At 36.6% G+C, this 22784-nt stretch overlaps 1 long non-coding RNA gene across 2 annotated transcripts in view; it reads left to right on the forward strand.

Moving 5' to 3' along the window:
* LOC118144140 (uncharacterized) overlaps nt 1-22543 on the forward strand; it is a 66724-nt gene extending 44181 nt beyond the window's left edge. Inside the window, exons 3-5 of one of the 2 annotated variants that reach the window (XR_004728699.3) lie at nt 14190-14276; nt 18687-18724; nt 21972-22543. This is a non-coding gene — a long non-coding RNA (uncharacterized LOC118144140). Of the gene's footprint in view, nt 1-14189; nt 14437-18686; nt 18725-21971 lie in introns of those variants that run through there. The other variant, XR_004728697.3, reaches the window with a different exon arrangement.
* Nucleotides 22544-22784: the final 241 nt, after the last annotated feature.

Below are 22784 nucleotides of genomic sequence, written 5' to 3' on the forward strand. Positions count from 1 at the left end.
GGACGACTGAAACAATATTTAAAAACATAGTTGAAACTTATTTGAAAATCAAGAAGTCAAGGATTTGTGAGATCAGTATGTTTAATATTTCCACATGATGAACATACAACTGATTGCATTTTCAGTTACTTTTTATGCTAGTGATTGTCATACCAGAACATTTTATTATTAGAGTATGTCTAAGAAAGCTAAGGTTCTAAATTTCTGGATAATTACCTCAGATCTCATCTTTACTTCATAATAAACTTATGTATAATCTAAAATACCCAAGCATAGACCATTTAAAATGTTACTAAGAGCGGACTTTTAAGGGGGAAGGTCTTTTCCAGATAATAACCTTCAAAACTCTAATTGTTCCCTCATATATCTTATTTCTGGCTAATAAACTATTGTAATCTATGATCTAAATGTCCAAAACTTAGGACTTAACATATTGAGATATCAAGTTCAAAATATTTACTGCCCATTTGTAGAAAATATATTGGTAATTATAATTTGTAAATTGTTTTAGATAAGAATGATTCCATTATTTTATTTTATTATTTTATATTTTTTGTTTAAGTTCTGGGATACATGTGCAGAACATGCAGGTTTGTTACATAGCTATATGTGTACCATGTTGGTTTGCTGTACCTATTGATCTGTCCTTTAAGTTCCCTCTTCTTGCCCCCCCACCCTCCAACAGGCCCTGGTATGTGTTAATCCCCTCCTCTGTCTCTGTGTTCTCATTGTTCAGCTCCCGCTTATGAAACGACAATGTTCAGCATTTGGTTTTCTGTTCCTGCGTTAGTTTGCTGCGGATAATGGCTTCTAGCTTCATCGATGTCTCTGAAAAGGACATGATCTCATTCTTTTTTATAGCTGCATAGTATTCCATGGCATATATGTACCACATTTTCTTTATCCATGGCATATATGTACCCCATTTGCTTTATACATGTACCATATAGTCTATCATTGATGGGCATTCAGGTTGATTCCATGTCTTGCCATTGTAAATAGTTCTGCAATAAGCATACATGTACATGTGTCTTTATAGTAGAATGATTTATATTCCTTTGGGTATGTATTCAGTAATGGGATTGCTGGGTCAAATAATATTTCTAGTTCTAGATCCTAGAGGAATTATTATCTTCCACCATGGTTGAACAAATTTACATTCCCAATAATGTAAAAGCATTCCGATTTCTCCATAGCTTCGCCAGCATCTGTTGTTTCTTGACTTTTTAGTAATCACCAATCTGAGTGGCATGAGATGGTATCTCATTGTATTTTTGATTTGCATTTCTTTAATGATCAGTGATTTTGAGCTTTTTTTCCCCATGTTTGTTGGTCATGTAAATGTCTTCTTTTAAGAAGTGTCTATTCAAATACTTTGCCCACTTTTTAATGGGGTTGTTTTTATTTGCTGTTGTAAATTTAAGTTTCTTATAAATTCTGGATAGTAGGCCTTTGTTATATGGGTAGATTGAAAAATTTTCTCGCATTCTGTAGTTTGCCTGTTCACGCTGATTATAGTGTCTTTTGCTGTGCAGAAACTCTTTAGTATATTAGTACTTGTTGGCTCTAAATGTACCTTTGAGATTGTAACTCACTGAGGTCTTTGTTTTTGTTACTAACCACAGCATAGGTGCTATCCTATCTACCCGATTGATATAGTTACTTAATAGCATTGTTAGGGTAATTTCTTTCTCTTCTAGTTTCTTCTGTACAAAAAAGAACAATGATATCTACCTTGTTAGCGTTTTTGTGATGATTGAAAAGTTAATATTTGAAAATACCTGATACAGAGCAACACATTGTAGGCACTGACTGATGTTTGTTGTGTTTCTAGGGACAAGGAAGGTGATGATGTCTTATTGAAATTTTATACTGTGAAATGTTGTGGCATGGGGAGACATGCAGTGAGAAGTATTAATCTGCAGGAAAAACCCAGGAGAGCTTTCTGTTTAGTGAAATAATTGTCTAGAAAAGCTTCCAGATACTATAATAAACATTTTATCAATATTAAATGTTGACAGAGTTAAAAGACCCGTGTTGGAGCTCAGAAGTGTTAATTTCAATTCACATAACTCTGGATGAGTGCCTTGACCTTGAGCTTCCATCGTCTTTTCTGTTAAATGAATATAATAATATCTGCCCTACTCAACTCAAGGGATCATTATCAAATTAAATGAAACTTTATCTGAAAGCACTGTATAAACTGTCAAAAGCTTATAAATACTTTATAACCTATTATGTACTTATTTTCCCTACTTATGTTCAAAGTTTCTTTTTAAAATAACTTGAAGACTGTTGGTCTTCTGCTGATACTTCAGTTCATATGAAGAAAACTGCAATTTGATTTGTGTTAGCTGAAACTATTACTCCAATTCTCCTTCATCAGAACAACCTAAAGAAATGCATTCTACCAGATTATCCCCAAACAGTTGGAGAATGGATGACTCCTCAGTGAGAAGATGAGACCATTTTCCTTTGTGCACCTTATAGGATTCAGTCCAGAGTGGATCTTCCAGTTCTTGTAACAAAATTGCAGATTTAGAAGTAGGCCAGTAATCTCTTTCAATGCTTCCAGAGAGCTTCTGAGACCTATAAGTTAGGTGGAACAGGTACATTTTAGGAATGATATTTCAACCTCAGGGTAAATACTAAGGGAATTATGTACTGCCTCTCTCTACCACATGGAGGAGATTGGTTACACTTTAACGAGCTGGGAAGATAAATTTTCCAACTGATGTAAACTCAGGAAGATTCCTTTAAAGGTTGATCAGGACATACTGCAAAAGTCACAGAGAAAAATAAGCACTATTCTGTGTCACATTATGGATTAAAAAAATTTTAACATCAGATGCCATTTAACTTTTAAAGAGTATGCCCTTTTATTATCAGACTTTTTGCTATTTTATGTATTTTAAGAATATTCTTTTTCTTCTGTACATTTTAAGGAGATATTCTATGTATTTTAAAAGTCATTTGCCACTTATTTATTTTAGGATGATTTTTATAAAAATATTTTAAGAAATTATCTTTATATAAAATTTCTGGAGTCAGATTGACTTGAGTTTAAATCATGCCCCTGTCACTTACTAGCTGTGTGACTTTGCACAAGTTATTTCACTTCTCTGAACTTTAGTCTCTTCATCTGCAAATGAGAAAAAAAATAATATAAGCACTCATACAGTTGTAGGAGGATAAATCGGACAATTCAGATAAAGTATTTAGCACATTCCTGACCTCATAGTTAGTGCTTAGCACAAATTCTATGTTATATCTTAACAAGTTTATGCTTATGCCAACTTAAAGGAAGTGTTTCTTTTAGATGTCAATTGTTTGTTTGCTTTTCTCATTCTTTCTTCAAAGTAGCCACCATTTTCTTTTTTCCTACTTACTATTACTGGTATTCACAACCACTAAGTGACCTAAAATATGTTCTTTAAATAGGCAGCATTCTGAACTATGTCTTTTCTATCTTTAAATTTGTGATGAAGTGTTATAAATGAACACACGCTATTCTCCCACTCCAATGGAATCTATAGAGAACACATTAGAAAAATGTTCTTTTGCTCTTGTGTCTTCCTGTTCCCTGTTTATGCATTCATTGTATAGGTTGGTCCATCTTGATTATAAATTAAACCCTTAAAGTACCATTCACACTGGAATTAAGGCAAAATGTCAAAGGCATTTACATTTCAAAACTAGATATTACACATGTACGATTAATTTTGGAACATTAAAAATAAAGGAAAATCATATTAGTGTTAAAATCCTAGACCCAGCAAGAAAAGTAGCTGGCAAAATAAGCTATTTGTGTGGTTATAAGCATTAGTCAGGGCATGAGGCAAAAAGTTCTACCTATGGAGAGACTGTTGGGGGTTCTCTGTTGAGTGAATGGGGTGTGAGAAAATAAATTAGGTTGAAGCAAATAACAAAAATGAAGCATTCCTCCACACTTCATTTTCAGACCGATTATAAATTGCCTTTAATCATAATCTCCAGTATTAGAAATTTCATCAGTCTATTTTTATCATGTGCTAGCATGGTCTTGCTCCTTCCTGGGAATAAATGAGCTGTTTTAGCCCAAGCCTTTTCATTTTGCAAAATTACCATTCCTTTTGCATCTCTCCTGCTGCTCCATATCACTACAGAATATTTGTTAAGCACAGGAAAAATTCATGTTTTCCTCTGCTTGTCAGGTATAATATGGAAGAAGGACTAATGAAAAACATTTTTCATGCTTATTCAACAGAGACCGTTAAAATGAAATGAATGAAATGCTTTTTGCCCAAACTGAAACCTGCCCAAATGTTTCTGTAGAGACTCTTTTTTTCCAACTAAATAAGCTGACCTCCCATTTGTTTAGATAACAATTTCTCAAATTTCCCCAGGAGCAAGTTATTTGGGTAGTGAGCTCAACATGTTGATGAGGTCTTTGCAGCAGCATTAACCATCTGGACTGTGAAGGAATTGATCCAATTTGAGGTAAGGAGCAAAGGCTCTATGATGCAATCTGTCACCCCGTGTCACTTGCAATGCAAACTGTCTCTGGATTGGCTCCTGGATAAAGCAGAAAGGCAGATGGGGCTCAGAGTGGTAAGACGGGGCCTGAGATCGCTTGCTGCTTCTCTCAGTGATGTTCAGTTCATTCTCACTTTATCAGAGAACAGTTCTCTGTGATTAGATTCTTCACTCCAATCCACATTCTGAACTCCCTGACTCAGGGTGCTGATCCAGGCTGGGGGCTGCAGACAGGTTTAACATGAAGGCAGAGGTGGAGATGTGAGAAATTTGCTCAGAGCCTGCTGAACATTTGAGAAAAATTGGAACATGTCCTTCAGGGTCAAGTAGGAATAAGATAAACAGTCCTGGCAGGGGGGTGGGCACTAAGAGGAAACTAGGTATAGATAATGGGTTTGGAACCAAAGACAGAGTAGATTTAGACTGGAGTGTGGGAAGCAGACTCTACAGTGATTCTCCAGTCTCAGAGGCATCTATGGGAAAGGAGACGATCAACATAATCAAGAATTTTAGTGGCAAGATCATGATCAATGTAAATGAGACTTCTTAGAACCCAACTTTTTGCTCATTTCACACCTGCCCCCATACCTACCCAGTTGACTATGACTGGAGAAAAACATCCAACCATCCTGATTGACCTAACTTCAAGTTCATGATCACTAGTATCCCCCAGAGTAGTCCGGAAATCGTGTTTCATCCCCTAGTTCATTCACTCTCTTACAACATGCTAGATGACAAATATCTCCCTGGTTCCCATCATCACGCTTTCCCACCTACTCACATTTGTGCCCAGATATTTTTACTTCTCTCCATTTCAGTGGATGAAACTGTGATGCTCTTCTCAGAGAGAAACCCCTCACCAAAACATCAGAACCCATTTCTTCTCCTCTATTCAAGATATCACCCCAGGAATATTCCCTGCCTTGCCTGTGTGTTCCTCTATTCTCTATTTGTTGGATTGGTCTCATCAGGATACCTACTAAATTTCTCCCACATCCTACTCCAATTACCACCCATTTTTCTGGTCCTGGAGAACTTCAATTGGCTTTCCTCTCCACCATTCCAGAAACTAGCTTCCATTGAGGTTAGCAAGGACCTCCATGTTGCTAAATTCTATGCCCAATGATCAGTCCTCTTCTAAGTTGGTTCTTTAGGAGGATTTGACCATGTTAATTACTCTATCCTTTATACATTATTGACACTTTATTTCTGCAACACTGCACATTTCTTTTTTCCCCTCCTGATTCATAGTTGCTCTCTCTCAAGATCCTTTGCTTGTCCTATTCATTTTGCAAGCTATAAACATTTAAGTGCCCCATAGTCAGCCCTCAGTCCTTGAACTTTTTCTTTTTTTTAAAAAAATCTACACATGCTTTTTAGGTATCTCTCTGTGTCACATGGCTGTAAATACTGTCACTATGTGGATGATACCTCAATTTATCTCTCTCTTGAACTCCAGACTTATATACTGAACCATCTACTCAACATCTCAAGTTGGGTGTTCCATGGAAATTTTTGATTCAGCATTTCAAAACTCTTGATAGTCCCATTACATGCACTACTTCTGAAGTCTTCTCTACTCAGTAAATGGGAAACTTCATCATTGCAACTTACCTCCCCTCTCTAAAATCCCCCATTCAAAATTGATCCTATTGCTCCTACCTTCAAAATATCTTCAGAATATGACTTCTGCTACCAACATGGTTCAAGTAGTTGTTCTCTTTTCTGGTTAACTGCAATTTTCTCTTACCTGACCTCACTGCTTCTACCTTTGCCCCAAATAGTAAACATTACTGGTGCTCATTGAAATTTAGTTTTCCATTTCTCCTGGGAGAACTCTATTTTCTGGGGCTTCTGATTAGTTGTTGGCAATGGACTGTGAGTAGAAGCAAAAGTCCCCTGTGGACCTTCCAGTTCACTTTTCTTTTGTCAGTGAAGATGCCAACTGAGTGTTGAAATAGTAGAGCCACAAGAAGAGGCCACCTGGGTCACTGAGTTACCATGCAGGGAACTCTGCAGGGCTGCTCACCATGCAGGGATATTCTGTCTAGAGCGTCACCGTCTTAACATTTATTTAGAAAGAATGTAAATCAAATCATGGCTTCCTATCTTCCTTAGAGTAAGGATCAAGGTCCTTAGAGTAGCATTCAGGCCCCATCCAATTTTTACCGTGACCTCCCTGCCCTTATCTCCTAATTATTTTATTTTCTTAGGACTGATTATAAATGGTATTATGTGTTTAAGTTTCTGCATGTTTATTGTGTTTATTGTTAGTATATAGAAATATGATGAATTTTTTTGTGTGGCTCTTACAGTTTCCCCTCAAGTACTAACCAGGCCAGACCCTGCTTAGCTTCTGAGATCAGACAAGATCATGCATGCTTAGGGTGATATGGCCATCACCTCCGCCCTTATCTCCTTTAACTCTCCCCTTAGTTTACTCTGGTCCTGGCATAGCTGCCTCTGGATTAATCTTAGGACACCATGCACATTTCTGCCTCAGGGCGTTTGTACTTGTTTGCTTTGCATGTGGTGTTTTCAAGATATCTGTATGACTTGTTTTCTCATCTTCCTTAGGTCTTTTCAGAAAGGATACAATCCTGGAATAGTAAACAATTTATTTAAAATATGCCTACCCTTGGAATTATCCAGCCTCTTTCCATGCTTTAGTTTTCTCTTTTTATTTTTTTATTTTTGAGACGGAGTTTCGCTCTTGCTACCCAGGCTGGAGTGCAATGGCGCGATCTCGGCTCACTGCAACCTCTGCCTCCTGGGTTCAGGCAATTCCCCTGCCTCAGCCTCCTGAGTAGCTGGGATTACAGGCACGCGCCACTGTGCCCAGTGAATTTTTTGTATTTTTAGTAGAGATGGGGTTTCACCATGTTGACCAGGATGGTCTCGATCTCTTGACCTCATGATCCACCCGCCTCGGCCTCCCAAAGTGCTGGGATTACAGGCTTGAGCCACCGCACCCAGCCTTCTCTTTAATATATATTACCATCTGTCATATTATACATTTTACTTTTTAATTTATAGTCTGTCTTCACCAGTTAGAACTTCATCACTGCAAGGATATTTATCTCTCTCTTTTTTCCTCCACTATCTATCATTAGTGACTAAGACAGTGCCTGATACATAGTACGCAAACAATAAATATTTATGACATAAATGAATGAATGAAATTATTTTTCCCCATTGCAAACTCTGAAGATGGCAAATGCTTATTTATATGCTAAGACTGAAATGTGTACAATATAACCTGAAAAATTCACAGCCTGGACTGCCTATAATGTAAAGTTAATACACAAAGAGTTACCAATGGGAAGGAATCAGATCACACACATAGCAAACCAAAGAATTCAAAATATAAATGCTTAACTACTTACAATTAAAATGAACAGCAGTAGGCAAGAACTTAATTTTTTTTCTATAATTGAATCTATTCATTTTAATAAAATACCTACAATGAAATCTGGAAAGGATATTACACAGCCCATTAGTATGTAATAATCGATGCATAAAATGTATTGAACGATAAAGAGAGTAGGGAACATTATGGAAATTATATCTGTGGTGTGTGTATGTAAGGGGGTAGTCAATAAGTGATTATGAATGTCCACTGAATGTGACTCTATCCCAGTTATTTGCTGTTTACATAGAGTTATTTTCACATTCACTGTTTAATTAGAAAAGTTCATGATTTTAATGTGAACAATGACTACAGTTCTCAGAAATACAACATAATGCCTAAAGTATAAGGTTTTGTTAAAGACATATATATATATGTCTTAAAGGTATATATATATATCTGAAACATATATATACACACTATATACACACACACACATACACACACACACAGTGTTTAATGAAGTCAGTGCTAAAAGGTGGCAGTGGCATATGAACAGGCTGCTTAGAAGTAACCATTGGGAAAGGCTTGCTTGAACATTTTTCTTGGGTTCCAAGCTGAATGGAAACTGTGCATTTGGGTTGAACAAAAAAATCAGACTAGATAGCACAAGCGTCTTCTGCACAGGGCATGAGACTAGATTTTTGCAGCCCACGAGCCTGGAGTCTACATCCAACCAGCACTGTCCTTATATTCAGAGAACAATTTTTAGAGACCACATGGATTTTTCAGTTGTTAAGGATTTTGAAAGAAAAGTATGCCCTTGGGAATTTTTATGTATGAGCTATTTGCTAGCCAAAAAAGGCAATGCATATTTTTTTAGAGAATTAAGGTACAAGGCAGTGTGGGAGCAGAACACCTGGGTTCTAGAATTTACTCTGCAATGAACAAAAATGACACCAGTTTCTGAGCTCCCTCCCTCCCTTCCTCCCTCCCTTCCTTCCTTCCTTCCTTTTTTTGCTTTCTTTTCTTTCTTTCAACCAAATAGTGTGCAACAGCTATTCCAACTAATGCTGAGGATTTTGTGAGCTCAAAACAATAATGAATATCAAGTGTTGTAAACCAATGTCTAGAAAAATTCAGAAGGATAATATATGTTTATAATAGTTGGAGATCCCATTGATCCACCTACCTTCCAGAATGATCTTTTCCATTAAATCTAGACAGAGCCTTGTTATCTTTACTCTAAACACAATATTTATGTGATAATTTAGGGAGAATGCTAGGGACTGTTTAGGATGTGATTATAATATTCAACAACATCCTTTGAATTTAGGACAGGTAGGATTTTCAAGAACAAATGAAATCTTAAGGTGTGTATATTTATATTAATAAATTGATCATATTATCTTTTGCTTCATTATATTTTGTTTCTAATTATGGTTAATTGCTGACCAATCAATTTGATCCATGATTGGTTGTTCTGACATTGTCATTTAGGTATGTTTAAGTACTCAAAATTGTTTTATGCACAAATACAATCAATTAAAATCATTTATACATTTAAAGAAATTTTAAAGTAAAACTATAATTGGAAAGCACCTACCCAATGAGAAAAACTGCAACCTCCAATATGTTACATTAAAATATTCAAGGGGAGAGTTGCTGAAATTTGGAACTGACATTATTTCACTGATTTTAGTGTACAAGTTAGATAATTAGTGGTAAATTTCTCTACAGGGAATTTGTGTCTAGTCATGGCTCTCTCTCTCTCTCTCTATATATATATATACATATCTATATCTATATATATATACATATCTGAAGACTTTAGCTAAATATATATATATTTGCTCTCTCTATACATATATATGCATATATACACATGTGTATATATGTGTATATACGTGTATATATATACATATATATGCATATATACACATGTGTATATATGTGTATATACGTGTATATATATACATATATACGCATATATAGACATGTATATATATGTGTATATATATAGACATATATATATATATATTGCTGAAGTCTTTAGAAGAGGGGCAAATAAAATTATATTTCTAACAGCAAGAAAATGATTTAAATTATCTTTCCCCATTTTTTCTTTAGCCTGGCATAACTTTTATCTCCTTCCTTCGTTTTCTGCCTTTCTAGATCTAATATTTTTTTGTGCAGAAAGCTCTTTTCCTTTTCTAATGTATACATGTCTGACTTTTCTTAGTTTCTTTCTATTCTCCTTAGATCATTAGGATGAGCAGAGCAGAGTCAAACTTACACAGAATCTTCAAGGATAACAGAAGTTATTCCATTCCTTAGATGATGGCTCTTCTACAATTGGAAGTCTATGAATAGATAACAGATTTTTTAAAAGAGATGCTGAGAATCTGAGAATTTTACACTGGATCTTCCTTCATACCTGTCCTCTTTACCTGGAGGTGCTTTTTTTTTAACCTGCAAGCTGACCTTGCACATAATCTTAGCCTGAAACTGTTGTTCATTCATCTGGATAAAAAAATCCATACTCTACGAACAATGGCTGCCAACCCACTGGGCAACCCCCTTTCTTTGAAGAATCATCTCTGGCAACAATAGACACTGGAGACTACTAGATGGGGAGGGAGGGAAATAAGGGTTGAAAAGCTGACTATTGGGTATTGTGCTCACTAGGATTAGTTATACCCCAAAACCCAGCATCTTGCAACTTACTCATATAATAAACATAAACATGTACCCCCAAATCTAAAATAAGAGTTGACATTATTTAAAAAATTTTTAAAAACTTAAAATAGTTTCTGAATAAATAAATTCAGTGATTTTGAGAAAGTTAACAAAAACAACAAGAATCATCTTTGACCAACTATTTTTAAAGCTAGATGAATTCTAGTTGATCTTTCCTCCTAAACTTACACAAAATTATGCCTTGCTTCCTCATATTGGAACATTCTTTCAGAGACTTCTTATGGCTGACATTTTAGAGCATAGTTCTATGCTAATGATGCTTTGGTTGATTTTATTTCCTGTGCTTATCTAAACACAGTGGAAGCCACATAAGTAATTCCATAATGAGTGCTGTAGGCTGAATAATGACCCAAGGATAAGGAAGTTCTAATCCTAGGAACCTGTGAATGGCAAAAATGATTTTGCATATGTGGAAAGATAAAGGATTTTGAGATGAGACAGTTATGTTGGGTTATCAGGATGGGCCCAAATGTAATAATTGGAGTATTTACAAGAAAGAGGCAGAGAGAGAATTTACACTGAAGAGGAGAAGTCAATGTGACCATGGAGACAATGGCAGTATCTTTCAAAACATCCTTTCCTCACCATGAGCACTGCCAACTCTTAAGTTCAGCAACTTCTCATTAGTGCTCTTGAGTCACTATGATGATTCTTCCCTTGTGACCCTACAATCAGACCCTTTTCTGTTCAGTCTCTTGTGCCAACAGTTGCTAGATCACTCTTCAGAAAATGTTGCCTGCATCATACAAGTCCCTGTTGAAATCTACAGTGGCTTACCACTGCCAAAGACTGGAATCATGCAATCACAAGCCAAGAAATGTCAGCAGCCACCAAAAACTGGAAAGGCAAGGAACAGATTCTCCCCTACAGTCTATAAAAGGAGTACAACCCTCCTGACACCCACCTTGATTTTGGCCCAGTAAAACAGATTTTGAACTTCTAACCTCTAGAACTGTAAGAATTAATGTATGGTATGTGAGGACACCAGGTTTGTGGTTATCTGTTGCAGCAGCCATATGAAACTAATTTGTAGAAAGCCCTATTAAATGGCAAACCAAGATTGTATATTTATGAAATTTAGAAGATTGTATATTTATAAAACTGACTACATAGAAGATTGTATATTTATGAAACTGACTACATAGCTAGGGATATTCTTTATCACTTCTACACATTTCTATTTTCTCTCACATTGACTCAGGTACACTTATTTATTTGTCTCTAAGAGATGAAGGCAATAAATTTGCTTTTCATATTTTACAGAACAGAGTCTAAAAATTCTTACACAAAAGACTCATCACAAAAGGAGAAACTGATATGTTAAACTACTAATCACCAGCATCCATCACCTTGAAGCCAGGCAGAGCCATGTGACTTGCTTTTCTTAGTGGAACATAACAGGAAGTCTCGTGTCCCTTCTATGCAGAAGCTGTAGACACAGTATGTGTTTCCCCTTCTCTCTTGGTTCTGCAGCAGCTATCAGCAGTGACCCTGAGTGAGGCTGTTAAGGAGGAGCAGAGGCCACCTGACCACCATGGACAGGTGGTGTAAGTGGACAACAGAAACAATAACAACAAACACTTTGTTGTTTTGTGAATAGGAGATCTGGGGATTCTGTTATTATTTCACAATTTATACCATCTCAACTGATTGCAGAAGTAGCCCTTCCTGTTTCCAAGTCACTTCCCCAGTTGTTAATTCTAGAATCTTCTCAATTTTTTTTTGAACTGAAAGGCGTCCTGTCAAGTTTTCCTTCATAATATCTCTGAAAACATCCTTTTCTGCTGATATGATTTGGCTGTGTCCCCACCCAAATCTCATCTTCAATTGTAATCTCCACATGTTGAGGGAGGAATTTGGTAGAAGGTGATTGGATGATGGGGGCAGTTTCCCCATGCTGTTCTCATCATAGGGAGGGTTCTCATGAGATCTGCTTGTTTGATAAGTGTCTGGCACTTCCCCCTTTCAAAATCTCTCTCTCTCTCTCCTGCTGCCACTGTAAGATATGTCTTGTTTCCCTTCCACCTTCTGCCACGATCATAGTTTCCTGAGGCCTTCTCAGCCATGTGGAACTATGAGTCAATTAAGCCTCTTTTGTTTATAAATTACCCAGTCTCAGGTAAAACCTTTATAGCAGTGTGAAAATGAACTAACACACTTGGTCATAACCCCTGCCAGTGCTTATGTTCAGCAACTTCTCATTAGTGCTCTTTAGCCACTAAGATTATTCTTCTCTTGCAAGCCTATGTATGTTCAGACCTTCTCTGTTCAGTCTCTTCTGCCAACAGCTGCCAGATCACTCTTCAGAAATGTTGTCTGCATCACCTAAGTCCCTGTCAAGATGGCTCCCCATTGCCAGCAGAGTAAATACTCCATTCTCATCCTTCCAACAAGTAGTTGTAGCTTTTGGTTTATATATATATACACACACACACACACACACACACATATTTTATTGTGTTTTAGGTTTTGGGGTGTGTGTGAAGAACATGCAAGTTTGTTGGATAGGTACATACATGGCAATATGGTTTGCTGCCTTCCTCCCCATCACCTATATCTGGCATTTCTCCCCATGTTATCCCTCCCTAACTCCCTATCCCTGCTGTCCCTACCCTAGTTCCTCCTGACAGACCCCAGTGTGTGATGCTGCCCTCCCTGTGTCCATGTGTTCTCATTGTTCAACACCCACCTATGAGTGAGAACATGAGGTGTTTGATTTTCTGTTCTTGTGTCAGTTTGCTGAGAATGATGGTTTCTAGCTTCATCCATGTCCCTACAAAGGACATGAACTCATCATTTTTTATGGCTGCATAGTATTCCATGGTGTATATGTGCCACATTTTCCCTGTCCAGTCTATCATCGATGGGCATTTGGGTTGGTTCCAGGTCTTTTCTATTGTAAACTGTGCTGCAATGAACACTCGTGTGCATGTGTCCTTATAATAGAAGAGTTTATAATCCTTTGGATATATACCCAGTAATGGGATTGCTGGGTCAAATGGAATTTCTATTTCTAGATCCTTAAGGAATCACCACACTGTCTTCCACAATGGTTGAACTAATTTACACTCCCACCAACAGTGTAAAAGTGTTCCTATTTCTCCACATCCTCTCCAGCATCTGTTGTCTCCAGATTTTTTAATGATCGCCATTCTAACTGGTGTGAGATGGTATCTCAATGTCATTTTGATTTGCATTTCTCTAATGACCAGTGATGATGAGCATTTTTTCATAGTTTTGTTGGCCTCATATATGTCTTCTTTTGTAAAGTGTCAATTTTATCATTTTCTGCACCATATCATTTCTTCTCTATATCAGCCAGGCAAGTCTCCTCCCCATTAATGAACTGTGTCACATACAGTTAGTTTTAATTCTTTCTTTTTTAATAATATTTGTTATCTTGTTGTGTTTAATCCTAATGATTGAACATCATCTAGCACTGTAATATTTTAAATTTCATTTGAAATATTAGGTAAAGATTTTCCAGTTAAGCAGTTGATATATATATATATATATATATATATATATATATATATATTTTTTTTTTTTTTTTTTTTTTTTCCAGGTGAAAGAGAAAGAAAGCTGGTCTACAGATCTTTTTGGACTTGGAGCCATTTATCAGCCTTACATGTGGATGGCCCTTTCATTTCATGTAATCACAGTGCATATATATATGATTGATCAGAGCTGTCACAAATTATCACTATGCTTTATTTATTCCAAATCTAGTTCTCTATTTATGCATCTAAGTGACAAATACTAAACATGGAAGAAAAAAATCTGTGTTCATTAAATTGAAATATGATTTGTTACATACCTTGTGAAGTTTACTGGCCTTCAGCTTACGAGTCTATTTTTCATTGAACAAGGGCTTAATTGTTATAACGAACACCCTTTTAGCATTATCTTTTCTTTGAAATATGGCAGTTAAAAATTTGAGTCCAAGCAATTGTTTATTTGTTAAAAAAAACAGGCTACCTTTGAGGCTTGCATTAAAGATGATAAAAATTATCCATCTAAAACCATTTCAATTTTATGAAAAATAAAATACTGAGTGCAATGTTTCAGCTTGAAAGCTCAGATGATCTTTAGGGGAAATTAGTGATGTTGCTAATAGTGGTTTCAATTTATAATACACTAGAAGGAGGCAGTCAAGGAGGTAAAAACAAGATAAATAATCCTTAAAATAGGAACAATTAAATAAAGATCAGTTGTGACAAAATTATAGGATAACATACCTATAATTGGAAAGGCAACATACCAGACTTGGAAAGGCAATGTCTTTCTCTCTGTTAATTAGAGACAATCTATATTTTATGATATGTAACCATTTACCAGGCAAGGGTGTGTTTTCTGTTGACATAAAATGAAGGCATTTCCAGACTTCTATTCAACAGGGAAGGTGGCTAAGGTGATAATTTCTCATTTCTCTAGGTATAACTTTGATAATCTCCAGGCTCTCCATCATTTTCTTTTCAAAATTAAACTACATATATAAACCATGTGCATCAAAGCTCAGGCTAGTGCAATATATTTTTTCATTTGGTACAGATATTAAAATACCTGTTTATTTACACATACAGCTGAGTGTAAATATGAAATGAAAAAATGTCAAATAGAGTTCTCTCTGTGCAGTTATATTCCTCTTCATAATACTCATGCCTGTATTTTAAACCTTATGAAATGAATATCATATTTTGTGAATTTAACAGATGTTGAATGTGTTGCTGTTACCTCATTTACATATACAGATTAGAATGTTTTACTTTGTTATTCACTAGCTTGATCCCTTAATTTTGATCATCTCAAACTGTTTTTATTAGTTTACAAGAAGAAAATAGTTATTTCATAAAGAAATTCTTTGACATAATATGCATCTATTCATACATAGAGTAAAATATAAGTATATATATTTCTTTATTATCTGTCCCATTATAAAGAGTCAGAATGATAATATTAGAGCTTTCTTGATTCATATTGCTTTAAAATTCATGCAAATGTGTATAAATACTGGTTTTGCACTTTTGTTTAGCATTTTCATGCATATTTATTCCCACATAAGTAAATATTTCTCACTTTCAAATTCCTTTTCTTTCTGAGAAATTAACAGGCCAGGAAATCAAACTGTAAGCAAAATAAATTCCTAGACTCTGCTGCATTTACTTTATTGGGGAAAAAAGTGCTGCTTTTAAGTATTACCCTTTTCTTCCTGGGAAATAATAGCCATGAGGAAAACAATGAGGGCTTCCCTTGCAATTCTGGGCTCCAGAAGGTCTTCAGTGCATTCTTTGGATGCTGGCTCACGTGGAGCCCTCTTCCAACCCAGCCCCAGTGGTTTCCCTCCCTGGCTATTTCTCTTACCTGGGGCCTTGATAATATATATTTTTGCTTCTTCCATTCCTGTTCCTCGGACAGAGCCCCCAGGTGTTTCTGTTCTTCAGAGATCCCCAAATCTTGCTGGTAGAGGGAAAATTTCTAAGGCCAAAGTCCTCTTAACAGTCATTGTTTGTAACTGAAAGTAAAAGGAAGCAGGACTAGAATGAGAGCACACAAGAGCCATGAACACTAACTTTTAGTGCTGTTGCTTCATTCACTGGAAAAATGTGGCCCAGTGCAGTTTGGGTAAGGGCGGAAGGTTGTCTGCCACAAAAAATGTCTTGTAACCACATACATGAAACTCCCAAGAAAATCAGTACTTTGTCCTCATCAGGACAATGGAAAGACAACATAGTGTAGGGGTCTGAGTGAAGCTTTTAAGGAGCAACTGATCTCAGTTCCACATTTTGGGTGCTATGCAGCTTTGGCAAGTTCACTAATCTTTCAACCGCCTGGCATCTATACTAAAAGATACCTTTTAGGATCATATTTGTTATTTGTAAAGTGTTTGCTAGGGTATGTAGCACATTACAGGTGTCAATAAATTATACATGTACATTTACATACATACACACAAATATTTTTATATGATTTTATAAATCTAAAGAGTGTTATTCCCCAAACTATATTCTATCGAAAGCCATTTTCAACAACTTATGAGAATGATTACTTCCACTGTTGGGAAAATAGTATACTTCATTGGGGGATAAATCAGGTTGAAAGAGACTACTGACTAAATCAAAACCTATAATTAACGAATGGCAGAGCTGAAATTCGTAGTCTGGAGTTGCAAATTACTTTCTGCCAGCAAAATCTGACCAGCTGTCTGTTTTACAAATAAAGTTTTATTGGAACATGTGCCCATTCATTATTTTTATCTATGGCTGCCTCCATGATACAATGGCAGACCCCAGTAGTTGCTACAGAGACAAAATGAACTAAAAGCTTAAAATATTTGCTATTTGACTTTTAAAGAAAAAGCTTGCTGATACCTGGTCTAGAATAGACTAGAATAGGAATGAGGTATAGTAGACAGACATTGGAATAAGTCCTACCGCCACCAATTTTCAGTGAGATTTCAAGTAATTCAACTGCTCTGGACTTTAGCGTCTCACAAATGCAAACCCAACCCTGTATTTCAACTTGATTAACCACTGTCGTGCATATTTAGCTCAGTAGGCATCTGAGTATTATATTCTTAGGAGCAAAACTTTGTGATGAACTGGAGTGGTTATAATAATTTGTTTTCAGTTTCTGCATTACCATTCACTTCTACACATATTTTATTGCTGGCTCATATCTTGAAAGTTCTCTTGGGCACCGCTATCATGTTGGTGATGCTCCCAAATATTGCTATTCTTCATCCTAAGACTCTATTAAGATTGAGCTGCCAGCCTTCTTTGTCTGTTTGTAGTTTTCTCTGGAGACTTCATATCAACAATGGCACGGGGTGATCGGAGCGATGCATTATCACAAAGTCAAATCAATCTAAGGCAAATGAAGAGTGAAAGAGATTGATAGACTCATGACTTATACCACATGATAACCCGGTGATTTGCAGTTTCCATTTAAATGGGAAGAGTCCTCGAGACTGGAAGACTCCACACACCCTTGTGATAATTTTGCTGTGGAAAAGATTTATTGTTCTGCCTTTGGCCTCTTTTCTGGACAACTGGGATTGCATGTTACATACCTGATTTAAGACTATTTAAAATTCTCTGAATTTAGGGCTACCTTCACAATTCATTATAAATAAATTGGCACAAAATCAAGGGCAGGTGCAAATTGATTTATGTCATTTGTTTCCTTGAAATAAAAACTGCCCCTCTTTCATGGAACTTTAGATAAGACACCTGTTTCTGATGACTTTTGCCTGGCTGCCAAATTGCAAAAGAAAAATTGAGTTCCAGCATCATCATTTATCAACAGTGTGACCTCAGCCAAATTACTGTGTTCCTCTCAATTTCCTTCTATGTAAGATGCAGATTAAAAAAATACATGAGTAACTTTCTTATATGCTTATTCTGAGAATCAAATGTAAAAATGCATGTAAAGTGCTTAGCATAATGTCTAGCAAAGAGTAAGCTCCCAATATATCTCAGGATACAACATGCTTTCTCAGTTCTTTAGGATTTGACATTGCTGCAGTGACCAGAGTGATTTCTTCTTTTCATGTAAAATTTACCTGGGAAGAAACTACACAATGTATCTTTGGTTGATGTAGAAAGATTGAAGGGATAGGACATTATTTCTTTTTAAATTAACAAAATCCTGATCGAAATTACCTCTGTTATCTTTGCCATTACAATGATAGATGCATGCCTTCTGCATAAATACCTGAAAAAGTCAAGTGTAAAGTATCAGAAAATTTATTGTTGTATATAGTTTATCAAGAATTTTCAAAATCTTTTTGAAAATCCAGAGTTTCTTAATCTGGGGTTCCATAGACTAGCTTTCTGAGGATCCATAAAACCCCCCAAATTTTATGTAGCATTCTCCGTTTACATTTAGTTTCTATGGCAAAGTTTCATAGTTTTAATGAGATTCTTGCTGTAGGCTTTGATCTGTAGATCAAAGGCAAAATTCTTAGCAGGATCTAGAGGCCCAAGAAACTTTGGAATTTTCTGAGTAGATAACCGTAGCTAAGAACTTTTCACTTTACAGTAGTTTATTTCTTTTTTTTCAGGTAAAACTAATGAAAAAGCACTTTGCAGTGTGTAAAAGGTAATGAAACTACTTAATAAGATAAATAATTACATATTTGTGGCACTGATGAGCCAGCTAAGTATGTTCAGGTGACACTTCTGTGGAGGGAAAACTAATTCATTATAATTTAATAGCACTTCACAATAGATGTGTAACAAACCAGGTAATAAAACATAATCAGTTGGAGTCTTTTAGAAGCTAATGTTGAATTCTAAAGAAAAAAATTAGTTGTAGTCTTTTTTTAAATTTTTTTTTGAGATGGAGTCTTGCTCTGTTGCCCAGGCTGGAGTGCAGTGGCATGATCTCAGCTCACTGGAACCTCTGCCTCCCAGATTCAAACAATTCTCCTGCCTCAGCCTCTTGAGTAGCTGGGATCACAGGCATGCCTACTACAACCAGCTGATTTTTGCATTTTTAGTAAAGACGGAGTTTCACCATGTTGGCCAGGATGGTCTGGATCTCTTGACCTTGTGATCCACCCACCTCAGACCCCAAAGTATTGGGATTACAGGCAGAGCCACTGCACCTGGCCGACTTGTATTATTTAATGAGTGTGTATTCTATTCAATTAACCATTGCCTTTCACTGAGAGGCACCTGGAATCCTAAGTCCTCAACATTTTGTTCATGTGCCTATTACTTTTAGCTGGGCTTACCACATGCATGTCGTCTAGCATGAAGGAGTTTCTTCATTTCTGTCCTTAAGGAAGCTCCAAGCTTATTATGCGTGATAGGGGGAGGGTGGGGGGCAAAGCACGGCTGGAGGTTTTCATCTAAACAATTGATCTCCACCTCCACCTCCACCCACCCCCTGCTCTGTAGCCCTGGGAAGATGTTTGGAGAGCAGCCACCATCCTTTCCTTGAGTACCTACTGTCCTGACTGTCTTCCCCAGACCAAACCCTCTATAATGGAAATGTACAAAGTTATTTTCTTAAGCTGCAGTGACTCTCAAAAAAGCAATGTAGTATGAAAGAGAGCAGAGGCTGTCCCTTTATCTATTCTACTTATACTCTTTACCAGTGGAAGGGGAGGGTTTGTTTATGGCTTCAGTTTCCCAAAAAGAGAACATTCTAGTGTCTCCTCTCTGCAGCTCTCTTTCATGTCTCTAGTTGAAAGACCCCATCCCCCTTTTACAAAACTCCTTGATGCCCTACAGAGAGAAATTCCTCCCTTTTGTTCCCTTGTGTCCTGAAAAGTTGAGTGTCAGCTGTGAAGGCTTCAATCCTGTATGTGACAGTGAACCTGGGTGCTCCAATTCCTGTTGTCTTTCCAGCAGAAAGTCATGAAGTTGATTGCCTTATTAGTTTCCATATTCTCATCATATGAAGAAAGAGTAGAATTCTTCCCTTTGACCTTGCCCCTTGCAAAATAATATCACTATTTTTTGTGTGAATAGTCTGGGGGGATATTTTTTCCCAGTTTCCTCTGTCACAAAAAGGTCTATTCTCTAAGACCTGGAAATATTTGAAAAACAAATATCACTTTCATAATTTATGTGAGAACAAATGGAAGAATTATAAATACTAGTTATTTTCTTAACTAGTCCCAGAAGTCCAGAGACAGACTTATTCTAAAACTACATGATGATATTTCTACTAAACCTGTATTTGGAGGCATAACAGAAATTATTTATTTCACTAAGAATTATTTTTTAAAAATTTAGAACTCTTGGAAGAAAATGCTTTACAGTCTTAAATTTTAATGTTTAGGATTTTAATAAAGAAAAAATAATATAGCAGGAAGAACAGTAGTTTTGGAATCAAGCAGAGTTGCAATTAGGTTTTGGCTGAATAAAGGAGAGGCTGAGACCTTGGTAAGGTTATTTAGCCTCTCCAGTGGCTTGGTGACCCACAGCTACCAACCTGATGATACCTAGTCAGAGAATATTGAATGAAGTAACTGCTTAAAGTCTCGATCACACAATGTTTGTGCAATAAATTTCATTTGTTTCAATTTTTTTTTATTTTTATGGGAAGTATAGGATCCAGCCCTCCATTGTTGCCGATGTGGTCACAAGATTAAGTTAAGGTCGATGACGTATGATAGAAGTGATGTGTGCCACTCTTGGGTCTTGCCATTAAAAGGATTGTGAGGGCACTCACCTGGTCCTTTCTCCACACCCTGCTGGATGGGAGATAATGAGACCTAGAATAGCCAACTGGGGCACACAAGAGGGGGGCAGGGTGAGGAAGGCCTTGCCTGCCATGGACTGTTGTGTGACAGAGAAATGAACGGCCATCAGTTTAACCTGATGTCTTTCCTTTCCTTTCTCATCCTTTTCCTTCTCCTTTCCTTTTCCTTCTTCTCCTTTCCTTTTCCTTTCCTCTCTCTCTTCCTTCCATCTCTCTTTCCTTCCATCCTTCCCTCCTTCCTTTCTTTTCTTTCTCTCTTTCTCTTTTATTTTTGTTCTTTCTCTCTTCTGTTCTTTCTTTCTTTTCTTTATTCTGTTCTTTCTTTCTCTTTCATTTCCGTAGCTTAAGCTGTATAGTAGTAAAAGTCTAAACACCAGATGCAAAGAAAGTTATGGCCAGGGAAGGCTTAGTTTTACTTTCTTAATGAACTTCCTTACTATGGAGCCATTAAAGTACTTCTTTTTTTTTTTGAGACGGAGTTTCGCTCTTGTTACCCAGGCTGGAGTGCAATGGCGCGATCTTGGCTCACCGAAACCTCCACCTCCTGGGTTCAGGCAATCTCCTGCCTCAGCCTCCCGAGTAGCTGGGATTACAGGCGTGTGCCACCATGCCCAGCTAGTTTTTGGTAGAGACGGGGTTTCACCATGTTGACCGGATGGTCTCGATCTCTTGACCTCATGATCCACCTGCCTCGGCCTCCCAAAGTGCTGGGATTACAGGCGTGAGCCACTGCGCTCGGCTAAAGTACTTCTTAAGAGCATGCAATGATAGCAATAATATGAGGTCATGGTGATGATGGTATGTCAAATTTATAAAGAAAAATAAAAAGTCATAAACATGGTTACAATTATTGTTTAGAGTACCTTTAAAGTACCTATATTTGTCAAAGTTTCTCAGAGAAACAGAATATATATATGTTTATGGCTTATAGTCTCTCTCCATATATATATATATATATATATATATATATATATATATATATATGTATGTATATCAAGGTTAAACTTAAAAAGACATGTGTATTTATATACATGTATATTAGATATACATATATATAGTTTATACATATAAACATACACATATATGTATTATATATAAGATTTATGATATGATTTGGTTCATGTGATCATAGACGTTGAGAAGTTCCATAATCTGCCATCTGCAAGCTGGAGACCCAGGAGAGCTGACGGTTTTGTTTGAAGACCTAAGAGTTGGAGGGCTGATGGTACAAATGTCAGTTCAAGTCTGAAGGCCAGAGAATCAGGAGTCTGCCAGACAGGAGAAGATTGCTGTCTCAGCTCAGGTAGTCAGACAAAGGACAAATCCAACCTTCATCCACACTTCTGTTCTATTCAGGCCCTCAAAGGCTTAGAGGATGCCCACCCACACTGGGGAGGCGCATTTTCTTTACTCGGGGCCATGAGTTCTGTTTCTGGTCCCCTCCAGAAACTGCCCTCAGAGATGCAGTCAGAAATAATGTTAAATCAAATAACTCAGCATCCCATGGCCCAGTCAAGTTGACACATAAAATTAACCATCACAGTGTCTAAATAAGAAAATGCAACATTAGAAAGAAATACAATAAACATAACTATCTTTGTATTTGAATAATGACATTCTGCTACTTTTTTTTGCTCTATTTTCTGATTTTCTTAAATAAATGTATGTTATTTTTGTAATGGGAAATATTTTAAAGATTCTTCTGAGGAGATAGCCAATAGTCTGATAAGAATTTCTTTACAGAGATTATAACATTGTTTTTAAAAAAGAAATTGGCATTTAACATTAGGAGAATAGCTACATAAATTGTATGAAGTAGCGTATTAGTTTGCTAGGCTGCTGTAACAAATACCATAGACCAGGTGGATTAGGAACAGAAATTTATTTTCTCCCAGTTCTGGAAGCTAGAAGTGCAAGATCAGGATGCAGCAGGTCTGATTTCTTC

The sequence above is a fragment of the Callithrix jacchus genome, chromosome 9 (assembly GCF_049354715.1).
Source record: "Callithrix jacchus isolate 240 chromosome 9, calJac240_pri, whole genome shotgun sequence".
Classification (NCBI taxonomy): Eukaryota; Metazoa; Chordata; class Mammalia; order Primates; family Cebidae; genus Callithrix; species Callithrix jacchus.